The sequence below is a fragment of the Triticum aestivum genome, chromosome 7B (assembly GCF_018294505.1).
Source record: "Triticum aestivum cultivar Chinese Spring chromosome 7B, IWGSC CS RefSeq v2.1, whole genome shotgun sequence".
NCBI lineage: Eukaryota > Viridiplantae > Streptophyta > Magnoliopsida > Poales > Poaceae > Triticum > Triticum aestivum.
Window position 1 is genome coordinate 409,968,380 of NC_057813.1, and position 9,260 is coordinate 409,977,639.

Below are 9,260 nucleotides of genomic sequence, written 5' to 3' on the forward strand. Positions count from 1 at the left end.
TCCCCTCCTCGCCTCGATGCCCCTGGACGACGCCACGCCTCCCCCCTGCTCTCTCTCACTCTCCCCCGGCTCTCCCCTCCTCTCCCTCGCTCTCTCTCTCACACGGCCGAACACCACCGTCGCCGCCGTTCGCCATAGCAGCCATCTCCGGCCACCCCTCGCTTCCCCGACTAGCTCAGAAGCTCCGCCACGACCCCCTCTTCCTCCCCACCGCTCCACAGCTCCCCGGAAGCCCTGCATCGCCGCCACGTCGCCGTTCCCCTCTTCGGGCTCCGACCATCGTCGCCGTCGAATTCGTCGTCTCCAGCGCGTCTCCGAGCCCGCTTCGACGCCCACTGCAACCGCGGTGAGCCCCCGGATCGTTTCCCCCTTCTCCCCTGGTCTCTCCCGACCTCTAGGCCCTAGCCCCACCTTGGCCGAGAGCTCCACGCCGCCGGTGATGTCGCCGTCGTGGCCACGGTCACCGTTGCACCCAACCGAGCACACTATCGTGCTCCACACCTCACTAGGATCACGCAGCACACACTAACACCTCCCCAAACCCTCTGCAACATCGATCCCGACCGCACCCGAACTCCGGCGGCCGCAGCCGAGCTCGCCGCCGTCAACTCCGGCCACCCCAGGCCCAGCCACGGCCACCGTTCGACGTGCGGGAGCAAGAGCTTTCCAACGAGCCCAAGCACGGCCTCGCCCGTGCCCTGTAGCGCGATCCCGCGTCGCGCCGCCGTCTCGGACCTCGCCGGCGTCACGTCGCCGGTGGGTTTGACCCACTTTGACCAAGGCAGGACACCCCCTGAGTCCCTGACAGGTGGGCCCAGCCCTGTAGCTAATTAGGATTAGTGCTAACCACTGTTAGTTAACCCCTGACACTGACCAGTGGGCCCCAGTGCCACTAATCCCTAATTAGGATTAATTTAAACCTGTTAAACCCCCCCTGTCACTGACGTGTGGCCCCCACACGTCAGGTTTGACTCCAGCCAGCCGCAGTTGACCACTGACGTCATGCTGACGTCATGCTGGCGCAATAATTATAAATTCTGGATTTAATTTAAATCAGGAAATTCCAGAATATTATTTAAACTTCAAAAATTCATAACTTTTATTCTGTAACTCCAAATTGGACAAATTATATATGAAAAATGATCAGAAAAATCCAATCTATCCATCTGTACTATTTTCATGCATGATCAAACAAGTTAAATTGATGTTTTAAGCAGAACAAGAAAAGGCACTTAAAGAGGCCATGTTTGAGTTTGAAATTTGAATCTTTGATTCAAATTTGTTCAAACCCTTCTGGTTTTAGTTGCATTAGCCCAACACACTCATCTTGCCATGTCTCATGCATGCATCATATTGTTGCACATTGTTTTGTGATGTTTGCGTATCGATGTCCTTTGCGACAGGTTCTGCCCCCGAGGAGTACCGTGATTACCCTAACGAAGAATCATATCCGTGCATCGAACCATCAGGCAAGCAACCAACCATTTGATCATATCGATACAATCCCATGTTCTCGCTCCTGCTCTCTTTTACTGCATTAAGACAACGCGTTTCAAACTGCTGTGTGCTACGGTAGTTGAACCCATTAACTCTGCATGACCTGTCATTGCCACAGTAACTAGATGAAACCCACTAGCATGTGTAGGAGTTGATTGAGCCATATGTATGTGTTGTTCCTACCTTGCTATGCCTGCTATGCTTAGAGTCGTGTCAGGTCTGGTTCATTTGGGTGATGGGCTAGAGTGAAATGATTATGTCGGTAATGAGAGTGGTGTGGTGAACACGATTTGGTAAAGGTATCGATGAGAGGCCATGTAGGAGTACATGGTGGGTTGTTTCATTGAAGCCGACCTTAAGCACTGAGATCTGTATATGTGATTTAAGATACAGCTACTACCATGCATTGGGCCCTGAAATATGACCCCGCTCGACTTCTTATTCACCCTAGCTCTCTGTCCAGGAGTTGCAAGTAGTTTCTGGTGTTTGTAGCCTACTGGAGGCCGTGGACAGCGCTGACCGTAGGGGTGGGCTGTGATGCGGTAGGTACGTGGCCGGGTGTACCGAATACCCGTTAGGTATCTCGGGAACCTTGTTCACATCGTTCGGGGCCGTATGGGAAACCTCGGACGGACTCCCTGCGGATGGAACCTGAATAGGCGATAAACCTGGACTAGAGGCTTAAGTGTTTAGGTAGGTCGTGGTCTACACCCACGTCGGCTTTCGCTTGAAGTCTGCCGAGCACATGTCGTGTGCAGACGCTAAGTGGTGGAAACATGTATGAAGAAGTACACCCCTGCAGGGTTATCATAATCTATTCGAATAGCCGCGTCCGCGGTAAAGGACTACTTGGTTGCCGATACAGTTCACAGACAAGTAAATGGAAACTACTAAAAGCCTCAAGATAAGTGTGAGTGCCGAGGATGGCCCTTTCCGTAGGAAGACGGAGGTGGACCCTCGGTAGTGTATTGAAGTGGTGAGTAGTGGACTCGTGTGCGCAAAACCATTTCAAGTTGGAGTATCGTAGGATAGTCTAGCCAAGAGTCAAAGCTGGCTTGCTGCAATAACTCCACCAACCCTTCTTGATAATATGCATGTATGTAGGATCTGATGTAAGTCTTGCTGAGTACCTTTGTACTCATGTTGCTATAATCTACATTTTTACAGAAGACGCTGCAACCCCTTCTGATGGGTTCTATGTAGACGTTGACATCAACGAGTAGGCTAAAGACCCAGGTGGTGACCCTGAGCTTGTGATGGACCACGTAGTATAGCTAGGCTTTCCAAGCCTCTGTTATTTTACTAGTTGTCTGTACTCAGACAATGTACTTCCGCTGCTGGTTTGTATGACTGTATGACTTGTATGTTGGGTCGTGAGACCCGTACCTTGTGTATGTTATGTATGGCTCTCTGAGCCTTAAATAAAGTACTTGTGTCGTAGAGTCATGTTGTGATGCTTCGTTGTATTTGCACATATCAAGCATATTGTGTGTATGATTGAAATGCTTGGTATGTGTGGGATCTGACTATCTAGTTGTTTATCTTTAGTAGCCTCTCTTACCGGGAAATGTCTCCTAGTGTTACCGCTGAGCCATGGTAGCTTGCTACTACTCTGGAACACTTAGGCTGGCCGGCATGTGTCCTTCTTCGTTCCTATGTCTATCCCTTCGGGGAAATGTCACGCTTTGAGTACCGGAGTCCTGTTAGCCCGCTACAGCCCGGTTTACCGGAGTCCTGCTAGCCCAGTGCTACAGCCCGGACCCATTTGCTGATGACCGACACGTTCGGAGCTGGGTCATGGATGCCTGTCCCTGTAAGTCTGTGCCACTTTGGGTTTACGACTAGTCATGTCAGCCCGGGCTCCTTATCATATGGATGCTAGCGACACTATCATATACGTGAGCCAAAAGGCGCAAACGGTCCCGGGCAAAGGTAAGGCGACACCCGTGGGGATACCGTGCGTGAGGCCGCAAAGTGATATGAGGTGTTACCGGCTAGATCGATGGGACATCGAGTCGGGGTCCTGACAGCGTTGGCATCAGAGCCGGACTGCCTGTAGGTTTTCCAAGCCAAACTGGTCGATGTTGAGTCTAGAAATCTTTAGTTATATGTAGGGGAATTGTTTGTGGGTTGGAACGTAAGGCTCTTTTTACTCCTTTATCTTATGACTTTCTGATCTGAGTCAGTCCATTCTTCCACCGGGGGTTAAGGAATTAGGATCTGTTCTCTCTATCAGGATCACGAGTTACTAATCAGTAGTACCTTATAAGTTTGATGGTTACAAGCCTAGTTCAGTTCTACTACCACATTATGTTGCTAGAATGGTTTCAGAACTTTGATATGATGATGTTGAGTGTGTACGAAATCCTTTGTCAAATGTCTCAAAATCCTTTTTGAGCATTTACAGCTGTTATGCTGCCGAAATTTTGCTAGAAATTCTAATGCCCTTGCATTATGATTGTGCTTTCAGATGGCCACTCGCGACCTCAATCAAGTGGTTTGCCTGACTCGATGCCTAGATGTACCCGGCCATACTGCCAAGTTGGTCAGGGTAATGACTGAGGCTGGATACCGTTGGTATCCTAAGTACACGGTCGAAGAGCAATTCCGAGACTTTAATCAAAGCCAGTATCTCTGCACTGTCAGGATATTTCCATCTTATCCTGGATCCACCGAGCCTCTTCACTGCTCCTATGGACTCGGGGTTACTATTGAGATGGCTGTGCAGGACGCCGCCTACTCTATGATGACCATTATGCGGGTCAGATCTGGCCTATTTCGGGACTCTGATTTCCGGTATATGCCAGGATCACTTCCGGGAGCACAAGGGTATCTCTAGGCTATCTATGCTGACCCCACTCAGGAGGATTCACGGACTCGCACCACTGCTGAGATGCTCGAGGATAAGGACCGTGAAAATCGGGCCTTAAGGTTAGAGCTCTTCAATACCCGTGCTGACCACTGGGCTACTTTGACTCGGTTCGCACCGGCGGTGCAAGCTGGATATTCAGATATGCGCGATCTCTATCCTGTGAGATCTGCTCTGCCAGACGTGATGGTTTGGCGTGATGTAGGAGGCATCACCCCACCTCGCGGTCCCCGCAGGCCACCGTCTGTTGGTCGAAGGCCTCATCCTAGCCCCTATGGTCCACAGGCTCCGCGAGATCGTCTGTTTCCGGATGATCATGTTGAGCTTCCAGGCTATGGAGGTGACTTCTACGAGGACTACTACGGATCGGTCTGAGTAGCGGTAGTATCACTAGTTCGCACTAGCTGTGTCGTCTATCGTCCCGTGTGACTCGTGGGATATGACCTAGTTTGTACTCTTTCCGGAGGTGTAGAAAAATAATGTATAGGAGCTTGGAATGCCTCCGATGAGATGTAATCCTCTTTTCACCGTAATAGTACTTTGTTTGGTCTTGTACTAAACCCTGTATGGTGTGTATGACGATGGAATAAAGAAGCAGTTTCTGTATCTACCATGTCATACGGATGATCGTCTTGCATTCCGAGTTATTCCTTACATTATGTATCCTATGTCGGAAATTTATCATCCTGACTAAATCATTGTCTTGTTTACCTAGGATGGTCAACACACGCACTAACCCTGCTCCTCAAGAGCAGGCCGAAGGCAGTGAAGTCAGGGATGCAAATCTGCCTCATCCTCCTTCACTAGCCGAGGTTATGATGGAAGCTGAGAGAAACAAGCGGGAGACCAACCGTTTGTTGGAGCGTATTGAACAGAACACAGCACACCATCAGAGGACTAACGTGGTGTCACTCAGTGATTTTATCAAATTACATCCACCCACGTTCCACCACTCCGTCGAGCCTCTCGACGCTGATGACTGGCTTCGCAGTATCTCTCACAAACTGCGTTCCGCGCTGGTAGCGGAGGCTGACAAGGTCACCTTTGCTGCATATCATCTTGAAGGCCCCGCCAGTCTATGGTGGGAGAATTATGGAGCTATGCGCCCAGCGGGCCATGTCACTACTTGGGCTGAGTTCAGCGAGGCTTTCCGTGAACATCACATTCCGGAGGGTCTCATGGACCGTAAACGTGAAGAATTTTGCAGTTTCACCCAAGGCCGACTTTCTGTGGATGCTTACAGCAGGGAGTTTGGTAATCTCGCACGATATGCAACCGAGGAAGTTTCTACTGACGCCAAGAAGCAAGCAAGGTTCCGTAAGGGACTTAGTCCTGAGCTTCGCCGCGACCTCCGTCTGCATGAGTGCACATCTTTTCAGAAACTTGTCAATAATGCCATTAGTGCTGAAACTGGTTAGACTGACTATGACGCAACACGCAAGCATGGCCGTGATATGGGTTCCTCATCCGGTGCTGGTCCTCAGAAGCGCCGCGTGTGGGTACCCAACACCGCCCTGCCACCCAGGTTCACACCGAGGCCATCTTTCCAGGCGCCTCGCCCTGTTCAACAGTCTGCTCCAGCCAAGCCCTATGGGGGTCCATCTAGCAATGCTCCTCCACGTACCAGTTCCGTGACTTGTTTCAAGTGTGGGGAATCTGGTCACTATATGCGTGAGTGTCCCCAGACCAACCCCAATCAATCTGCTAAAGCTGTTGGCCGTGGCAAGCCGACAGGGAAAGTGTTTCACGCCAAACCGGTCACCGCTTCACGTGGCCATGTCAACTGTATCTCTGCCGAAGAAGCTCAAGAGGATCCCAACGTCGTTCTCGGTACGCTTCTTGTAAATTGCCACCCGGCATCTGTTCTTTTCGATACAGGAGCCTCTCATTCTTTTATATCCGAAAATTATGCTCGTTTGCATAACGTTGCATTCTGTGACATGCCATCCACTATGGAAATTTCTACCCCTGGTTCTAGATGGCAGACCTCTAGGGTAAGTTATGGAAATGAAATCCAAGTCGACAGACTTGTTTTTCTCGCGTCTTTGATAGCCCTTAAATCTTCAGATATTAATATCATTTTGGGTATGGACTGGATGTCAGCTCATCAAGCCAAAATTGATTGCTTCTCTAGGACTGTTCAACTCACCCATCCTTCGGGGAAGATAGTCAATGTCTTGACCCGAATAGCCAAGCGACAATTATATTCTCTTAACGCCAGCCCTTTGCCAGACCTTGAAGACATTCCGATAGTCCGTGACTTCCCGGATGTCTTTCTAGAGGAATTGCCAGGTGTTCCACCTGACAGGGATGTTGAGTTCGTAATCGACCTCATCCCCGGAACCGTTCCGATTGCTAGAAGACCTTATAAGATGGCACCACTAGAACTAGCCGAGCTTAAGAAACAACTCGATGAATCCTTGAAAAAGGGTTTCATCCGCCCTAGTTCATCTCCGTGGGCTTGCCCCGTCCTATTCGTCAAGAAGAAGGATGGTACGGACCAGATGGTTGTAGATTACCGACCTGTCAATTTGGTCACAATCAAGAACAAATATCCACTTCCCAGGATCAACGATCTGTATGATCAGCTCGCTGGATCCTCAGTCTTCTCCAAGATGGATTTGAGGTTGGGCTACCATCAAATCAAAATCAGAAACGGGGACATTCCTAGAACGACCTTTGTTACTCGTTATGGCCAATACGAGTACACCGTCATGTCCTTCGGTTTAACCAACGCTCCAGCCACTTTTTCTCGGTTAATGAACTCAATCTTCATGGAGTATTTGGATAAATTCATCGTTGTTTACCTCGATGATATACTCATCTACTCCAAGAACGAGGAAGAACATGCCGAACATCTAAGGCTAGTGTTGAAGAAACTTCGAGAGCATCGCCTTTATGCCAAATTTTCTAAATGTGAATTCTGGTTGTCAGAAGTGACCTATCTGGGTCATGTAATATCTGGTAAAGGTATTGCTGTTAACCCTGAGCGAGTTCAAGCCGTCCTTAATTGGACTCCACCCGAATCGGTCAAGCAAGTTTGGAGTTTTCTAGGCTTAGCGAGCTATTGTCGTCGCTTTGTCGAGAACTTCTCCAAAGTTGCTAAACCTCTAACCGAACTCCTCAAGAAAGATAAGAAGTTCGAATGGACTCCACAATGTGAGCACAGCTTTCAGGAACTGAAAAGACGCCTGACCTCTGCTCCCGTACTGGTACCGCCAGACTTTTCCAAGGACTTTGTTATCTACTGCGACGCCTCGCGACAAGGACTAGGTTGCATTCTTATGCAAGACCGACACGTAATTGCTTACGCTTCACGGCAATTGCACCCACATGAGGAGAATTATCCTACTCATGATCTAGAGATTGCAGTCGTAGTCTATGCACTTAAGACCTGGCGACATTACCTCCTCGGTAATCGTTGCGAAATATTCACTGATCACCAAAGTCTGAAGTACATTTTCACCCAACCGGATTTGAATCTCAGGCAGAGACGTTGGGTTGAATTGATCACAGACTTCGACTTAGGAATAACTTACACCCCAGGGAAAGCCAACGTCATGGCTGATGCGCTAAGTCGTAAATCTTATTGTAACAACCTGATGTGACAACAAAGTCAACCGCTTCTCCATGAGGAATTTCGGAAGCTTAACCTTCACATTGTACCTCAAGGTTTTCTTTCCACCTTGGTAGCAAAACCTACTCTTACGGATCAAATCATTGCTGCCCAAAGGCGAGATAAGGGAATATCTAAAATCAAAGAGAACATTGCTAGCGGAGGTGCTAGTTGTTTCTCCACAAATGATCATGGTGTTGTGTACTTTGAGAACCGTCTAGTGGTTCCCAAGAACCAGCATCTACGGCAATTGATCCTTAAGGAAGCTCATCAATCTCCTCTCACCATTCATCCCGGTAGTACTAAGATGTATCAGGACCTACGCCAGAGGTTCTGGTGGACTAGGATGAAGAGAGAAATTGCTCAGTATATTGCAAATTGCGACGTCTGTCGTCGTGTAAAAGCAGAGCATCAACGGCCTGCTGGCACCCTTCAACCCTTAGCTATTCCTGAATGGAAATGGGATAAAATTGGTATGGATTTCATTACCGGTTTTCCCAGGACCAAGAGAGGGAATAATGCTATTTTCGTCGTGGTCGATCGTCTTTCCAAAGTAGCCCATTTCTTACCTGTTTGTGAGAGTATAACCGCTAGTCAGCTGGCAGATTTGTACATCTCCCGAATAGTGTCTCTCCATGGTGTTCCTTTGGAAATTAACTCGGATCGAGGAAGTCTTTTCACCTCTCGATTTTGGGAAAGTTTCCAAAATGCTATGGGGACTCGTCTCTCCTTTAGCACCGCCTTCCACCCTCAGTCGAGTGGTCAAGTGGAACGCGTCAACCAAATTCTAGAAGACATGCTTCGAGCCTCTGCTATCTCATTCGGAATGGACTGGGAGAAGTGCCTTCCATTTGCCGAATTCGCTTACAACAACAGCTATCAATCTAGCTTGGGTAAAGCCCCTTTTGAAGTTCTCTATGGACGACGGTGTCGAACACCCCTTAACTGGTCAGAGACCGGGGAAAGACAATTCTTTGGCCCGGATATGATTCAGGAAGCAGAAGAACAAGTTCGTATCGTTCGTGAAAAGTTGAAAATAGCCCAATCTCGTCAAAAGAGTCAATATGACCGAAAACATAAGGCTATGACTTTCGAGGTTGACGAGAAGGCTTATCTTCGGGTCACCCCTCTGAAGGGAACCCATCGTTTCGGTATCAAAGGCAAATTGGCTCCTCGATACATTGGACCTTTTCGCATTCTCGCCAAACGAGGAGAAGTTGCCTACCAGTTGGAACTACCTCCGCACCTTTCCAGAGTCCACGATGTCTTCCACGTTTC